General features: G+C 46.7%; 1 protein-coding gene across 1 annotated transcript in view; it reads right to left on the bottom strand.

Moving 5' to 3' along the window:
• Window positions 1-15546, bottom strand: part of slco2b1 (solute carrier organic anion transporter family, member 2B1) — a 102233-nt gene extending 86687 nt beyond the window's left edge. The window contains exon 1 of the mRNA XM_063054690.1: window positions 15377-15546. The gene's annotated coding sequence lies outside the window, so the exon portion shown is untranslated. The remainder of the gene's footprint in view (window positions 1-15376) is intronic.
• Between the last annotated feature and the right edge of the window lie 1351 nt (window positions 15547-16897).

Raw genomic sequence — 16897 nt, 5'->3', positions numbered from 1 at the left:
GTTATGGTTACTATTCTATAGATTTGCTTAGTATGCCTACAGAAAAACGAATCTCAGGGTTGTATAGTGACATATATGTACTTTGATAATAAAATTTACTTTGAACTTTAAATGTACCCAATGACTCAGCCTTCACAGCTATCTGTGACAATGAATTCCACAGATTCACCATCTTTTGGCTAAAGAAATTGTTCCTCATCTCTGTTCTAAAGGGACATCCCTCTATTCTGAGGCTGTGAACTCTGGTCTTAGACTCCCCCACTATAGGAAATATCCTCTCTATCTATCTATTCAATATTTGATAGGTTTCAATGAGATTCCCCCCCCCCCATTCTTCTGAACTCGAGGACACGCCCAGAGCCAACACTTCCATTCTTGAAATTATTCTTGTAAACCTCCTCTCGACTCTCTCCGATGCCAGCACATCCTTTCTTAGTTAACTGCTTACAACACACATCAGCCTCCAACTTTCAGTGATACCATCCACCCTTGCTAGCATTATATGGAGACTGTGATCATTCACCTTATCTACAACCCTCCTGCCTTTATAAACCTTGAAGGTCACCCCTCAGTCTCCTAGACTCCATGGAAACAGTCCCAGCCTATCACAGCTCTCACTACTCGGGCTCTCCAGTCTCTTGTGAATCCTTTCCAGCTTAATTACATCCTTCCTCTAGTTGGACAACTAGAAATGCACACAATGCACCAATGGCTTGTACGATCACCACATGGCACCCCACATTTTGTACTCACTGTGCTGATTGATGAAGGCAAATGTACCAAATGTCTTCTTCACCAGCTCATTGTTGGCCAGAAAGAATTAAAATCAGCGAACAGGATTGAGGCAAGGGCAGTGGAATCAAACAATGGAAATATCTTCATTCTTGCCAAATGGTCGAAGGAATGGAGGTGGCCATTTTGTGAACTGTTCTTTCAAACACCATTTTGTGAACTGATTTTTGCTCAGAGATAGTCTAATCCGAACAATTAACAGTAGACACAATGAATTTCTTGCTAATGATCTGCTGAACCTGAGACCATTTCCGGATGAGAAGTTCATTTAGTTACAGGAAAATTGCAGGCTTGTAGAAAGTTTAGCCTGTAATCTGAATAATCCTGAGCCCAGTGTTTGGCTGACCTAACCGAACTGGTTTGAATGGCCTGATTTGATAAAGAAGAAAGGAAATTGCTTAAGGCACAATATACCGCTGTGGCTTTGGGCCAGATCCAAGCAGAAGCTGACACCGGTCAAACGAGCTTGAGCCAACAAAATTAAAACATAATGGATTGATCTAATAAGGAAAAGGATGAGAATGGAGGAACTTGGGAGCAGAGGCAGTGACAGTGTCAATTCTGTCGAGACCAACAAGCATGGAAGTGACATCAGAAACATGGAGATTATAATGGAATCAAGAGGAAAGTCTGGTCAGCGTTGACTGATAGCACACAGGAAGGATTTGGACATGGTGTCTCCAGAAGAGATTAGTTAGCCTCAAGAGCATAAGACATAGGAGCAGAATTAGGCCATTCAGCCCATCGAGTCTGCTCTGCCATTCCATCACGGCTGATCCCGGATCCCACTCAACCCCCTATACCTGCCTTCTCGCCATATCCTTTAATGCCCTGACTGGTCAGGAAATTATCAAAGTCCGCTTTGAATATACCCATGGACATGGCCTCCACTGCAGTCTGTGGCAGAGCACTCCAAAGATTCACTACTCTCTGGCTAAAAAAATTCCTCTTTACCTCCGTTCTAAAAGGTCACCCCTCAAGTTTGAGATGTGCCCTCTAGTTCTGGATACCTCCACCATAGGAAACATCCTCTCCAGTCCTTTCAACATTCGGTAGGTTTCAATGAGATCACCCCACATTCTTCTAAGTTCCAGTCAGTACAGGGCCAAAGCTGCCAAACACACCTCATATGTTAACCCCTTCATTCCTGGAATCATTGTGAACCTCCTCTGGACTCTCTCCAATGACAATACATCCTTTCTGAGAAATGGAGCCCAAAACTGTTGACAATACTCCAAGTGTGGCCTAACTAGTGCCTCATAAAACCTCGAGATTATCTCTTTGCTTTTATATTCTAAATAATGCTATTTGATTACTAATTTAATTTGTTCGGCATAACACTGTGGGCCAAAAGGCCTGTTATTATGCTGTACTGTTCCATGTCCTAATAGTTTAACCAAACATACCATTTACTTGGATCATTTGATTAGCTGCCCCGCTGCGCGAGAAACTGGTTTGATCCCGATGAGAGCTGAAGAGCCTGCTGCTGTTGGGATGGTATGTTGAAATTGTAAACTTAGTCCGGAAATTTGTGGATGACACCAAGACTGGGGGTGTAGTGGACAGCGAGGAAGACAATCATGGCTTGCAGCAGGATCTGGACCAGCTGGAAAAGTGGGCTGAAAAATGGCAGATAAAATTTAATGTAGACAAGTGTGAGGTGTTGCACTTTGGAAGGACCAACCAGGGCAGGACTTACACCGTGAACAAAAGGGCACTGAAGAGTGTGGTAGAACAGATTATACAGATCCATTAATTCCTTGAAAGTAGCGTCACAAATAGACAGGGGTGTAAAGACAGCCTTTGGCACATTTGTCTTCATAAATCAAAATACTGAGTACAGGAGTTGGGACGTTATGCTGAAGTTGTATAAGACGCTGGTGAGGCCAAATTTGGAGTATTGTGTACAGTTCTGGTCACCTACCTACAGGAAAGACGTCAATAAGATTCAAAAGAGTACAGAGAAAACTTACAAGGATGTTATAGGTATTCAATGACTCTATACAATTTGAATAAAAAGGACATGGTAATATTTTTCATACATTTCCTGTCTTCATGGAGTCATAAAATAAAGAAACAGGCCATTCAGCCTATTACAACCAGACTGACCAATTAATCCCAACTACCAGCTCATAGCGTCACAGAGGAAGACAGCACGGATACAGGCCCTGCCTGTTCATTCTGCTGTGTTGCGGCAGTACTCCATGTAGGTTGTGCTCAATGGTGGGGAGTGCTTCGCCTTTGATGAACTGGGCTGTATCCGCCGCCTTTGAACACAGAACAGTATTCACAGAAACAGGTCCTTCGTCCCATGTTGTGCTCAATCAACTAGTAATCAAATGGCCAATTAAACTAATCCCTTCTGTCCACACAATGTCCACATCCTTCCATTTTCCTCACACTCATGTGCCCTTCTAAACGTCTCTTTAAAAATACCTACTGTATCTGCCTCTACCACCACCCCAGGCAGTGAATTCCTGGCACCCACCACTCTCTGGGTAAAGAAGCTTGCCACTCACATCTTCTTTGAAATTACCCTGTCATGTTAAATGCACGCGTTCTGCTATTAGACATTACAATCCTGGGAAAAAGACACTGTTTACTTTATTTATGCCTCTCATAATGTTATAAAACTCTATCAGATCTCCCCTCAGTCAGTGAAAACAACCCAAGTTTGTCCAACCTCTTGTGATGGCACATGCCTCCTAATCCAGGCAGCAGCTTGGTAAACCTCCTCCGCACCTTCTCCAAAGCCTCAACAACCTTCCCATAATGGGGCACACAGAACTGAATACAATTCTCCAGCTGTGGCCTAACCAGAGTTTTATAAATTTGAAACTTCCTTCCTTGTTGGTAAGTTAGCAAGGAGCACATTGTACCACCCAGTAATTCCTGAGATGTTTCATGCTCTACAAAATATTTATACTGCATGGTTTTTGCAAAGTATCTTGGCCCACAAATGTTTTCTTACTTTATGTGGCTGTAGACCACCAACTTCAAACAACACACTATCCCAATTTGGGAATATAGTCAACATATCTTCACCATCACCAGGTCTAAATGTTCAGAATCAGATTTAGTGTTGCTGACTAATGTCATGACATTTGTTGTTTTGTGGCAGCAGTACACTGTAACACATTAAATTTTCTATAAATTACAATCATAAGTACACCATCATTATGTAGTGTGTAATATGACATGGGTGATCATGCACTACATGACAATGATTGTTCTTGACAAATTTTTCTTCAGAAGTGGTTTGCCATCGTCTCCTTCTGGGCAGTGTCTTTACAAGACGAGTGACCCCAGCCATTATCAATACTCTTCAGAAATTGTCTGCCTGGCGTCAGTGGTTGCAGAACCAGGACTTGTGACATGCGCCAGCTGCTCGTACGACCATCCACCACGCCTGCTCCCAAGGCTTCACGTGCTACACCTTGCCTAAAGGTGACCCGCAGGCCAGCGGAGTGAAAGAGTAACCTACACCTCCTTTGGTAGAGATCTATCTCCACCTTGCCACCCAATTAAGTACTTACATAAAGTAAGTTTTGCAAAAGGAGAGTAAATTTAGTGAGGTAATGTTCATGGGTTCAATGTCCATTCAGAAGTCAGATGGCAGAGGGGAAGAAGCTGTTCCTTAAGTATTGAGATTGTAGTAATGAGAGGAGGGCATGATGTGGGTAATGAGGGTCCTTAATAATGGATGCCACCTTCTTGAGGTATCACTTTTTGAAGATGTCCTCAATGCTGGGGAGGCCAGTGCCCATGATGGAGCTGGCTGAGTTTACACATTTCTGCAGTTTTTCTTTTATCCTGTGCAGTGGCCCGTCCCCCATACCAGACGGCGATGCAACCAACTGGAAAGCTCTCCATGGTACATCCGTGGAAAGATAGTGGATACGGCCCAGTGCATCACCGATCAAGCCCTCCCCATCACTGAGCAAATCTACATGAAACACTTTCTCAGGAAAGAGCATCCATCATCAGGGACCCCCACCACCCAGTCACGCTTTCTTCTCGCCGCTGCCATCAATGTGGTACGGGAGCCTCAGAACTCACACCAACAGGTCCAGGAACAGTTGTTAACCCTCACCAGCAGGTTCCTGAACCAGAGGGAATAACTTCACTCGCCCTGTCACTGAATTGTTACCACAAACTAAGGACTCACTTTCAAAGACTCTTCACCTCATGCTCTCAATATTTATTGTTTACTCATTTATTATAATTATTTCTTTTTTGTATTTGTGCAGTTTGTTGTCTTCTACACTGGCTGAACATCTTTCAATGATTCTGTTATAGTTATTATTCTATGAAATTATTGAGTATGCCCACACGAAAATGAATCTCAGGGTTGTATATGGTGACATATATGTACTTGATAATAAATTTGCTTTGAACTTAAAGCTATATGACCTGCAAGAATAGCATGAAAGACATGCTTTTTGCTACATCTCGGAATGTGTAACAATAATATGCATGGGGACATAATTTGAAGGTGATTGGAGGAAAGTATAGAGAGGATGTCAGAGGTATAGTAAGCTTTTTTTTTTACACAGTGGGTGGATGGAACATGCTGCCAGGGTGGTGCTAGAGGCAGATACATTAAGCACATTTAAGAGAACCTTAGACAGGTACATGTATGATAGAAAAATGGAGGGTTATGTAGGAGGAAAGGGTTAGATTGATCTTGGAGTACGTTAAAATGTTGGCACATCATCATGAGCTGAAGGGTCAGGGTGCCTAAGACCTTTCCACAGCTCCAAAAACCTCATCCCTCATTTAACTTCGTTATTAGGAGCTCCTTTACCTGTACAATTAGCCAAAATTTCTATTCTAAATATAAATCCTATGATTAATCAATCATTACGAATCTGGTACCAGTTTTGTAAGTTTTTTAATCTTAAAAAATTTAACCTTTTTAGTTTAATTTATCAAAACTATTTATTTAAACCTTCACTTAGCGATCCTAAATTTTCCCTTTGGAGGAATAAAGGAATTTTTTCCTTTATGGACTTGTTTCAAGAAGGCCGATTGATGTCCTTTGAGAAATTAGTAACTAAATACTCTCTCTCATATTCACATTTTTTGCAATATCTTGGATAGCTTGGAAGAGGCCTTTGAAAGGAAGCTCTCCAAGTACGCAGGACTGGTCAGCAACTGTCAGCAGGCTGGATGGAGAGCGAGGTGTCTCCCAGTGGAGGTTGGTTGTAGGGGATTCATAGCCCGTTCCTCAGTTAGAGCCTTCAGCATTTTGGGCATCGAGGGAGAGAGGAAGAGGAGAGCCATCCGCAGTACCACCGATGCGGCAGAGAGGGCCTCAAGATGGCTGTGGCTCAGAAGAGGGGAGCCATGGAGTCATAAGTAGCTAGCCATCTGGACACAAGCTGGGGTCTGATCAGCCCCGGCTGGGTCACCTGGAGGAGGGTGTATGATGTTGAAAGACCCGAAACACCCGATGATTCCAGGAACATCACTGAAGATGTGTCCAGAAGTATCAATAGATGTATGTACACAGCAGGTCAGACATTTCTTACAAGAATATTTAAGTAATTTTCCATATATACAAGACTCTGACCTGTTAGACATTATTTTAAAAATGAACCTTTCAGTGAAAGGTTTCACCGGGAAAATTTATAATTTACTATTACAACAGGAAAAACCTCATTCCTGAGAGAGATAAGATTTTCGCCTACAGGACGTACGAAGTTGTGTGGTGAAACAGAAACTACAGGGCCAATCAACTTTCTACCCGCCCAGGACAGAGGACTCTGGTGAGCTGCTGTCGGCAGCCTACACCCCAGTGGGGGTGATGGGCCCAAGAAGAAGAACCCCTTTGACTGTGAGTGTACCTCATTAATTGTGCTGAATCGCACGAGTGTCATAGATTCATACAGCACAGAAACAGGCCCTTTGGCCCACTTGCTTCATGCTGCCCAAGATTGGTCCATAGCCCCCTAAACCTTCCTTATTCACAAACCTATCCAACTGTCTTTCAGGTGCTGCTAATGCCCCCTAGCAGTTCATTCTGTATACAAACTACTCTCTAGAGCAGGAGTTCCCAACTTTTTTTATGCCATGGACCCCTACCATTAACCGAGGGGTCTGTGGGCCCCAGGTTCGGAACCGCTGCTCTAAGGAAACACAGTACCATAGCAGTTGGCACAAGGCTTTGCAGCACCAGCCGTAAGATGGGGGTTCAATTCCCGCCACTGACTGTAAGAAATTTGCACTTTCTCCTTGTAACTACGTGGGTTTCCTCCAGGTGCTCTGGTTTCCTCCCACATTCCAAAGATAAACGGATGAGGGCTAGTGAGCTTTGGGTATACTGGAAGCGTGGCGACACTTTCGAGCTGCCCCCCCCCAACACATCCCCACGGATTTGTTTTGATGCAAATGACACATTTCACTGCATACACAAGAGGTACTGCAGATGCTGAAAACCTACAGCAATGCACACAATGTGCTGGGGGAGCTCAGCAGGTCAGACAGCGTCTATGGATGAGAATAAACAGTCGATGTTTCAGGCTGAGACCCTTCATCAGTCATTTTAGACAATGTTTGCTGGCGGGTGGAGATACGTCTCTACCAAGGGGGTGTAAGGCACTCCTTCCCTCCACTAGCCTATAGGTCACCCTTGGGCAAAATGTAGCACCTGCTTAACCCCCCCCCCCAACCAATCAGGGTCACGTGAAGCCATGGGAGCAGGCGGTGGATGGTCGTATGAGCGGTTGGCGCATCTCATAAACGCTGGTTATGCGACCACTGACACCAGGCAGTCAATCTCTGAAGAGCACTGATAATGACTTGTAAAGACACTGCCTAGAAGGCGGCGATGGCAAACCGCTTTTGCAGAAAAGTTTGCCAAGAACAATCATGGTCATGGAAGGAGCATGATCGCCCACGTCATGCAACACAGCACATAACGAACGAGGGGAGACTAAAACTAGAAACTAGAGCACATGGATTAAAGGTGAAAGGGGAAAGGTTTCAAAGGGAGCTGAGGGGGTAACTTTTGCACACAGAAGAGTGAAGCTGAAGATGATATTCTAAGTACGGCCTCACCACAGCATCTCAACTCTAACATTCAAAGCCCTAACTGATGACGGCCAGAGCTCCAAACCCCTTCTTCACCACCCCGTTTACCCTGTGAAGCTCATTTTCAGGGAATTGGGCAATCACACTCCTACGTCCCTCTATTGAAGAACATTCTCTAAGGCCCTGCCACTCACTGTGACTATCCACCCTGATCCATCGACCAAAAATGCAACATCACAAACCTGTTTAACTAAACACCATTTGCCATTCCCCAGCATGGTTCCTCAGCCAATCTGAACAAATTTCACGTCAAATCAGAATCAGTTCAAAGTAAATTTATTTACAAAGTACATATATATCACCATATACATACTAGCCTGAGATTAATTTTCTTGCAGACATTTACAGGAAAATAAAGAAATACCATTGAATTTATGAAAATCTATATATAAAAAGACGGACGACGAACCAGTGCGCAAAAGATTGCAAATTATGCAAATATTTTTAAAAAAATAAATAATACTGAGAACATGACCCTTGAAAGTGAGTCTACATGTTGCACACTCAGTTCAGAGTTGTGGTGAGTGAAGTTATCCCAACTGGTCCAATAGTCTAATGGCTGAGGGGCAATAACAGTTCCGAAACCTGGTGCTGTGGGACCAGAGACTCCTGTACCTCCTTCCCCACGGCAGCCGTGAGAGGACAGCACGGCCCGGATGATGGACGCTGCTCTCTTGTGGCAGTACTCCTTGCAAATATGCTCAACGATGGGGAGGGCTTTGCCTGTGACAGACCGGGCCGTATCCATCACTCTCTGCAGATCTTCCCATTCCTGGGTATTGGTGTTTTACGAATTGAAAAGTGAAGTTTTGCAGCAGTAGTACAGTGGAAAAACGTTATTAAAAACTACAAACATAAATAAATAGTGTTCATAGGTTAACAGGCTGTCCAGAAATCTGATGGTGGAGGGGAAGAAGTTGTTCCTGAATTGTCAAATGTGGGGCTTCAGCCTCTGGTACTACCTCCCTGATGGTAAGTAACGAGAAGACAGTATGTTCCAGATGGTGGGAGTCCTTCGCCATGGACGCTGCCTTCTTAAGGCACAGCCTCAAGAAAGCAGCATCAATCACTAAGATTAATGAAGATTATCTTTAAAATTATTGAGGTCCAATAATTTAGTGACAATATGGAGATACAAGAGATTCTGCAGGTGCTGGAAGTCTTGAGGAACATACATTAGAAGCTAGAGGAACTCAGAAAGTTAGGCAGCATCTATGGAGGAGGATAAGTAGACCTCTCTCTCAGCTTGGAATGTTGACTGTTTATTTCCCAAAAACACAAAAGGTTCTGCAGGTAGATGCTGGAAATCCAGAGCAACACACACAAAATGCTGGAGGAACTCAGCAGGCCAAGCAGCCTCCATGCATGTACCTATCCAAACTTCTCTGAAATGTTGAAATCAAGTTCACATACACCACTTGCATTGGCAGCTCGTTCCAGACTCTTGCTCTCATGATGAATAAATCTGATTCTGAGTGGAAAAGGATCCAGCGCTTTCCTGGCATATATGACAAATAACCTCTCTTGGGCTTCCAGCTGGCTATCCAACCGAAAGCCCGAGAAGAGCTTATTCCTGATTCTGAATCATTACTGCAAACATCTACACTGAAACAGTTGCTATGTTTCTTCACCAAAAGTAAGGCTGAACACTCGGACAGAAATTTGCGGTGTTACACTATCCGCCACACTATGGTGCCGCCCAACATTTGAAAAGCACCTTATGTTATGTTATATGAGAGTAGAGGGAATTTATCTTTGCAAATAAATCAAGAGTTAAAGATTGGTTAACAAGTATGCACATGTTCAAGTATAATATGGAACATACAGCACCATCACAGGAAGAGAGCATTAGATAAACAGAGTTCACAGGAAAAACAAACAGAGATTATACTATTTTTTTTACAAGACCACCATTAAGACAAAAAAAAATCCATTTCCCTGCAGTGATCAGAGATCATAGTGTTGCTAAACTGCAGAGATTAAGATTTAAGAGCCACAGAGGAGTCCCACATAGGAAATTAGTGGGCAAAATTAGGGTACATGGTATTGGGGGCAGAGTACTGACATAGATTGAAAATTGGCTGGCTGACAGAAAACAAAGAGTAGCGATTAACGGGTCCCTTTTGGAATGGCAGGCGGTGACCAGTGGGGTACTGCAGGGTTCAGTGCTGGGACCACAGCTGTTTACAATATATATTAATGATTTAGGTGAAGGGATTAAAAGTAACATTAGCAAATTTGCAGATGACACAAAGCTGGGTGGCAGTGTGAAATGTGAGGAAGATGTTATGATAATGCAGGGTGACTTGGACAGGCTGGGTGAGTGGGCGGATGAATGGCTGATGCAGTTTAATGTGGATAAATGTGAGGTTATCCACTTTGGTGGTAAGAACGGGAAGGCAGATTATTATCTAAATGGAGTCAAGTTAGGAAAAGGGGAGGCACAACGAGATCTAGGTGTCCTTGTACATCAGTCACTGAAAGCAAGCATGCAGGTACAGCAGGCAGTGAAGAAAGCTAATGGCATGCTGGCCTTCATAACAAGGGGAATTGAGTATAAGAGCAAAGAGGTCCTTCTGCAGCTGTACAGGGCCCTGGTGAGACCACACCTGGAGTACTGTGTGCAGTTTTGGTCTCCAAATTTGAGGAAGGACATTCTTGCTATTGAGGGAGTGCAGCGTAGGTTCACAAGGTTAATTCCCAGGATGGAGGGACTGTCATATGTTGAAAGATTGGAGCGACCGGGCTTGTATACACTGGAATTTAGAAGGATGAGGGGATCTTATTGCAAGATATAAGATTATTAAGGGATTGGACATGCTGGAGGCAGGAAGCATGTTCCCGCTGATGGGTGAGTCCAGAACCAGAAGCCACAATTTAAGAATAAGGGGTAGGCCATTTAGAATGGAGCTGAGGAAAAAACTTTTTCACCCAGAGAGTGGTGGATATGTGGAATGTTCTGCCCCAGAAGGCAGTGGAGGCCAAGTCTCTGGATGCTTTCAAGAAAGAGATGGATAGAGCTCTTAAAGATAGCGGAATCAAAGGTTATGGGGATAAGGTAGGAACTGGATACTGATTGTGGATGATCAGCCATGATCACAGTGAATGGCGGTGCTGGCTCGAAGGGCCGAATGGCCTACTCCTGCACCTATTGTCTATAGAACACTACAGCACACAAAACAGGCCCTTCGACCCATCTGTGTCGAACTAATATGCCCAGTCTCATCGTCCTGCATCCAGATCACAGCCCTCCATGCCCCTCCCATCCACGTACCTATTCGTGTTGAGATCAAACCCACATCCATCACTTCCGCTGGCAGATCAATCCACATTCTCACCACCCTCTGAGTGAAGAAGTTCCTTCTTCGTGTTCCCCTGAAACATTTCACCGTCCACCCTTAACCCACGAGCTCTAGTTCTAGTTTCACCCACTCGACATGGAGAAAGCTTGCTTGTACTTACGCTATCTGCCGTGGCCGCTCCTCTCCGTGTCTTGTGGCGCATCTTGCCATTTCTTTAGCATTTATCTGTTCCTTACGAGGCCGAGTTGCTAGCTCAACGCTCAGCCCAGCACGGATGGAAAGTGTGCAAGGAGCCGGCCGGATTTGAACCCAGGACCACTTGCTTCGAAGTCGGGTACGGATGCTATGATACCACCGGCTGGCGATTTAACCTATGTATGCCCTCCTAATTATAGTATACCTCTACCAAACATCCACTCCCTCTTCTACGCTCTGGGGAGTAAAGTCCTGACACATCCGACCTCCCCCTATAACTCCGCTTTGCTGGCTGGTGCAGGAACTGAATGGTAGAAGGGAAGTTGCTGCTCCTGAACCTGGTAGTGTGGGACTTCAGGCTTCTGTACCTCCTGCCCGATGGAAGCTGTGAGAAGATGGCACAGCCCGGATGGTGGGGGATCTTTGATGACAGGTGTTGTCTCCATGAGGCAGAACTTCCTATTAAATACTACCAAAGGTGAGGAGGGATTCTGATGTTCCGTGCAGAATCCACTCTGGTGTATTACTCCGTAGGAGACTGAGGTTTGATCACACAGAGGTTTATAAAACCATGAGGGGCATAGAAAGGATGTGGTTTTTCAATTTATTTATTGAGATACAGCACAGAATAGGCCCTCTTGCCCCTTCGAGCCACACCACCAAGCAACCCATAATTTAACCCTAGCCTAACGATGGCCAACTAACCTACCGACCAGAATGGCTTTGGAACACAGGAGGAAAATGGAGCACCTGGAGGAAGCCCACATGTCACGGGGGAGATTATACAAACGCATTACAGACAGCAGTGGCAATTAAACCCGGCTCGCTGCTGTCGTACACTACCGTGCTACCCCTTTTTCCAGGATTCGGAAATCAAAAACTAGAGGACATATTGTAGTTTCAAGGTTAGAGGTGAACGGTGTAACAAGAACCAGAAGAAGGTGGCGCCAGCAGACAACGGTAACGCGAGCAACACTCTCCAGATGGTCCACAAAATTGTTTCTTTCGCTTCTTTCACGTCTTCTTTTACCGTTAAGTGTGGTTCTGGTACTGCTGGAGCCGGCAATCTACAGTTTATGGAGTGTTCTCGGGCCGATTGAGCGATCTGACCTCTCTGCTGTCTCCAAGAATGTTCCGAGAGACACGCAACTTTGAGGGCAAGTAGCTTAGAGACCGAGAAGCTTAGACGACCCCACTTCTTGCCTGTTGTAGTGTGGATGAAATCACCAGAGAGACAGAGTCACTGGTAGATACAAAGCAGCTTCTTTATTCGACACAAGAAGGTACAGCAGGCATCATACGGACGGAGACGCTTTTGGTAGAAAGGTCTGCTAGCCCAATGTGGGCTTGATATTTATGTGCTAAATACAAAGGCAATCGCTACTTAAAAAGTTATAGACAATGCTTCCTATTGAAGCTACATACAAAATATCACACCACCTAACTTCGTCCTTTCCTTCCGACACCAACATGTCTGGGTTGGTATCCACAGCCTTTAGGAATGCAATTAAATCCACAATACATTTATTTGGCATTTTACGTGCTAACATAGAAGATGATTAATATTTATAATGTATAGATAATACTGTCTTCCAAACTACAGCATCTGGTCAAACTACGGTGCCAGAAGCATCTGGTATTCACACCTTTTTAGGAAGCACATTGTTGTGGACTCAAGCCACAGTACTTTGTCAAATAGTCAAATAGAAGTCTGGTGGCCAAAGTCAATTAAGTGTAAACAAATCATCTACCCGAAAAAACTCACTCTAACATCGCCGATCTTGCCAATTAAAGCATCAAGGCAAAAAGGGAATATATAGGTTAAATTAAATGAGTAGTACAAAAAAGGGGGATAAAAAGTAGTGATGTAGTGATCATGGGTTCAATGTCCATTCAGAGATCGGATGGCAGAGGGGAAGAAGCTTTTCCTGAATCGTTGAGTTTGAGCCTTCGGGCTCCTGTACCTCCTTCCTGATGGTAACAATGAGAGACTGGTGGGACTCCTTAATGATGGACACTAACTTTCTGAGGCACCGCTCCTTGAAGATGTCCAGGATACTATGGAGGCTAGTGCCCATGATGGAGCTGACCAAGTTTACAACTCTCTGCAGCTTACTTCGATCCTGTGCTGTAGCCCCCTCCCACCCCATTCCAGATAGTGAAGCAGCCAGTTCGAATGCTGTCTGTGATACATTTGTAGAAATTTGCAAGTTTTTTTTTGTGACATAGCAAACCTCAGCAAACTCCTTATGAAATATAGCCGCTGTCTTGCCTTCTTTATAACTGCACCAGTATGTTGTGTCCAGGTTAGATCCTCAGAGATCTTGACACACAGGAACTTGAAACTGCTCACTCTCTCCACTTCTGATCCCTCTATGATGACTGATGTGTGTTCCCTCATCTTGCCCTTTCTGAAGTCCACAATCAGCTCTTCTGGTCTGACTGACGTTGAGTGTAAAGTCGTTGCTGTGCCACTACTCAACCAGCCGTAGTCCACATATAACGATAGCAGTAAACATACAGTCACAAAACACTATGTATTAGGAATATTCTCCTTTTCTCAGTCTGTCAGTGGGCACATGGCCAAGTGGTTAAGTCTTTGGACTAGCAACCTGAAGGTTGTGAGTTCGAGCCCCAGCTGAGGCAACGTGTTGTGTTCACACATTGTTCTGCGACGACACTGGTGCCAAGCTGTGTGGGTCCTAATACCCTTCCCTTGGACAACATCGGTGTCGTGGAGAGGGGAGACTTGCAGCATGGGCAACTGCTGGTCTTCCATACAACCCTGCCCAGGCCTGCGCCCGGAGAGTGAAGACTTTCCAGTCGCAGATCCATGGTCTCACAAGACTAACGGATGCCTTTGTAGTGTTGTCACCTCAACTGCGGCAAAGACTATGAACAGCTGTTCGCCAGAGTCCTCTGTCCTACACCTGGACTAAGATGTTAACCGTCCTGTGCTATCACCAGTGGGATCATCAATTGATCTGCCACCTGTCTTCAGGAATTTCTGCCCGCCTCCCACTGGTGAGCTTAAAAGCTTGGCATCTGCCTGTATATAAATAATAGAATAATCATTTTAACCCTGTCATTCCCGGTTAAGAGGAAGACGGGGTCTCCAACTAAAGCAACATTTGCTCAATCATACTTCCCAACTGCCCATTACACTGCTGGTGTTCAGGGCAGCAATGAATGTCCCCCCATCTCTGGGTGTCAGGGTGACCGTAGCTGTTTTCACTACTGTCAGTCGTGCCCCAGGTGGAGACTCAGGAATGCCTACGCATTCAGATGTAGAATGCATCTGTTTCCATAACGATTTTGTTTTTCTAGTCAGGGTTGTTAGCCCTGAGCTGGAGGACAGGTGAATCACTCTTAGTGTGGTCTTTATCTTTTGACCTGTCTGGCATGGGTGACCCTACCAAGAGCCAAAGCACCGACCAACTTAGCTCTCCCGGGCCACTGAGGAACGCAAGCCTCCAAACCGTCGGCAAAGGCTGTCGCCTTCTGAAAGGCTAAACCACACTGGGAGACCCGGAATGTCCAAGACCCCAGCTCAGCAGACTCAACAGACTATTTCAAGTATGCTCGGCGCTCTTTTCTGCCTTCGAACAGCAAATTGAGCTTTAAGCTCGGAATTTCTCCTTCTCTGCGTCTCTCTTAAGGTAAAAAAAACACACGCAGACAAAATGCTGGAAAACCTCAGCAGGTCAGGCAGCATCTATGGAAAGGGATAAGGTACAAACTAGTATTTCAAAAAAGAGTCCCTCGGACATGTCTACAGTATCGCTTCGCAACACCTCGGAGGAAGTTTCAATTTATCGATACTTTTGCTTTGGAAGTGGAGTACTGGAAATGTAAACTATAAAGTTGAATGACATCAGCAACTCCACAACTTCGATACTCCGAAAAAGAGCCTTATTTAGTCCTTGCAAAGTTTAGTTTCTTCAGATTTGTGTAATAAATAACCTTGGATATTAAACACCAGAATAACTTACATGTCGCACGCTCGACTTTCTCTTTCTCTCTCGCTCGGGAGCTGGAGACTCTACGGCTAATATGAGAAACGTTCAGCGGGAGTTTGGCGAAAGCCGCTGACGGCTCATCCCGAGACGAGCAACCGCCAGCATGACCGTACCCCTGGTGAATCGGAAATGCGGACGGTGGGGGGGGGGGGAGGGAGACGGAAGGAGGCGGGAGGGGAAATGGCAGGAGAGGGAAGGTGAAGTGGGAGGGGAGGGAAGGTAGGTGGAGAGGAGGAGGGGGAAGAGCAGGGGGAGTGGGGGAATTGGGGAGGGGAAGGGGAAGAGGAGAAGAGGTGGGAAGGGGAGGGGGAAGAGGGGAGGAGGTGGGGAGAGAGAGGGGAGGGGGAAGAGGGGAGGAGGTGGGGAGAGAGAGGGGAGGGGGAGAGGGGAGGGAGGGGAGAGAGAGGGGAGGGGGAGAGGGGAGGGAGGGGAGAGAGAGGGGAGGGGGAGAGGGGAGGGAGGGGAGAGAGAGGGGAGGGAGGGGAGAGAGAGGGGAGGGGGAGAGGGGAGGGAGGGGAGAGAGAGGGGAGGGAGGGGAGAGAGAGGGGAGGGGGAGAGGGGAGGGAGGGGAGAGAGAGGGGAGGGGGAGAGGGGAGAGAGAGGGGAGGGGGAGAGGGGAGGGAGGGGAGAGAGAGGGGAGGGAGAGGGGAGGGGGGAGGGGAGGGAGGGGAGAGAGAGGGGAGGGGGAGAGGGGAGGGGGAGAGGGGAGGGGGAGAGGGGGGGAGGGGGGAGGGGGGGAGGGCGGGAGGGGGAGAGGGGGGGAGGGGGAGAGGGGGAGAGGGGGGAGGGAGGGGGGAGAGGGGGGGAGGGAGGGGAGAGGGAGGGGAGAGGGGGGGAGAGGGAGAGGGGGGGAGAGGGAGAGGGGGGGAGGGAGGGGGGGGAGAGGGAGGGGGGAGGGGGGGAGGGAGGGGGGGAGAGGGAGGGGGGAGGGGGGGAGGGAGGGGAGTTGGAGGGGAGGGAGAAGAGGTGGAGGGAGGGGAGTTGGAGGGGGAGGGGGCAGGGGAGGAAGGGAGGGAAGGAGGAGAAGGAGGGGAGGGGGCAGGGGAGGAAGAGAGGGAAGGAGGGAGGGAAGGGGAGGGGAGAGGAGGGAGGGGAAGGACAGGAAGGGGAGGGAAAAAGGCAGGAGTGAAGGGGAGAGGGAGGGGAGGAGGGGGAGAGGAGAGGGACGGAAGGAGGGGAGGGAGAGGAGGGGGGGAGGTGGAGGGGAGAGAGGGAAGGAAGGTGAGGGGAGGGAGAGGAAGGGGAGGGTGGAAGGGAGGGGAGGGGAGGGGGCAGGGAAGGAGGATTGGGAGGGAGGGAAGGAGAGAAGGAGAGGGAGAGAGGTGTGAAAGGGGGAGGGAGAGGCAGGAATTACAGAACCCGGCGATACAGCTAATCCAATGGGCTATCCCACACTTTCTTTCCATTCGCCCACGCAGTTCTGTGGCGTGAAACGACTGAGAGTACAAGACTCCCCCCCCATCCCCCGATAGGATGCCAGTCTATTGCGAGGTT

Source organism: Mobula hypostoma, chromosome 7 (genome assembly GCF_963921235.1).
Source record: "Mobula hypostoma chromosome 7, sMobHyp1.1, whole genome shotgun sequence".
NCBI classification, from domain to species: Eukaryota; Metazoa; Chordata; class Chondrichthyes; order Myliobatiformes; family Myliobatidae; genus Mobula; species Mobula hypostoma.
This window is presented reverse-complemented; position numbering and strand designations above follow the sequence as displayed.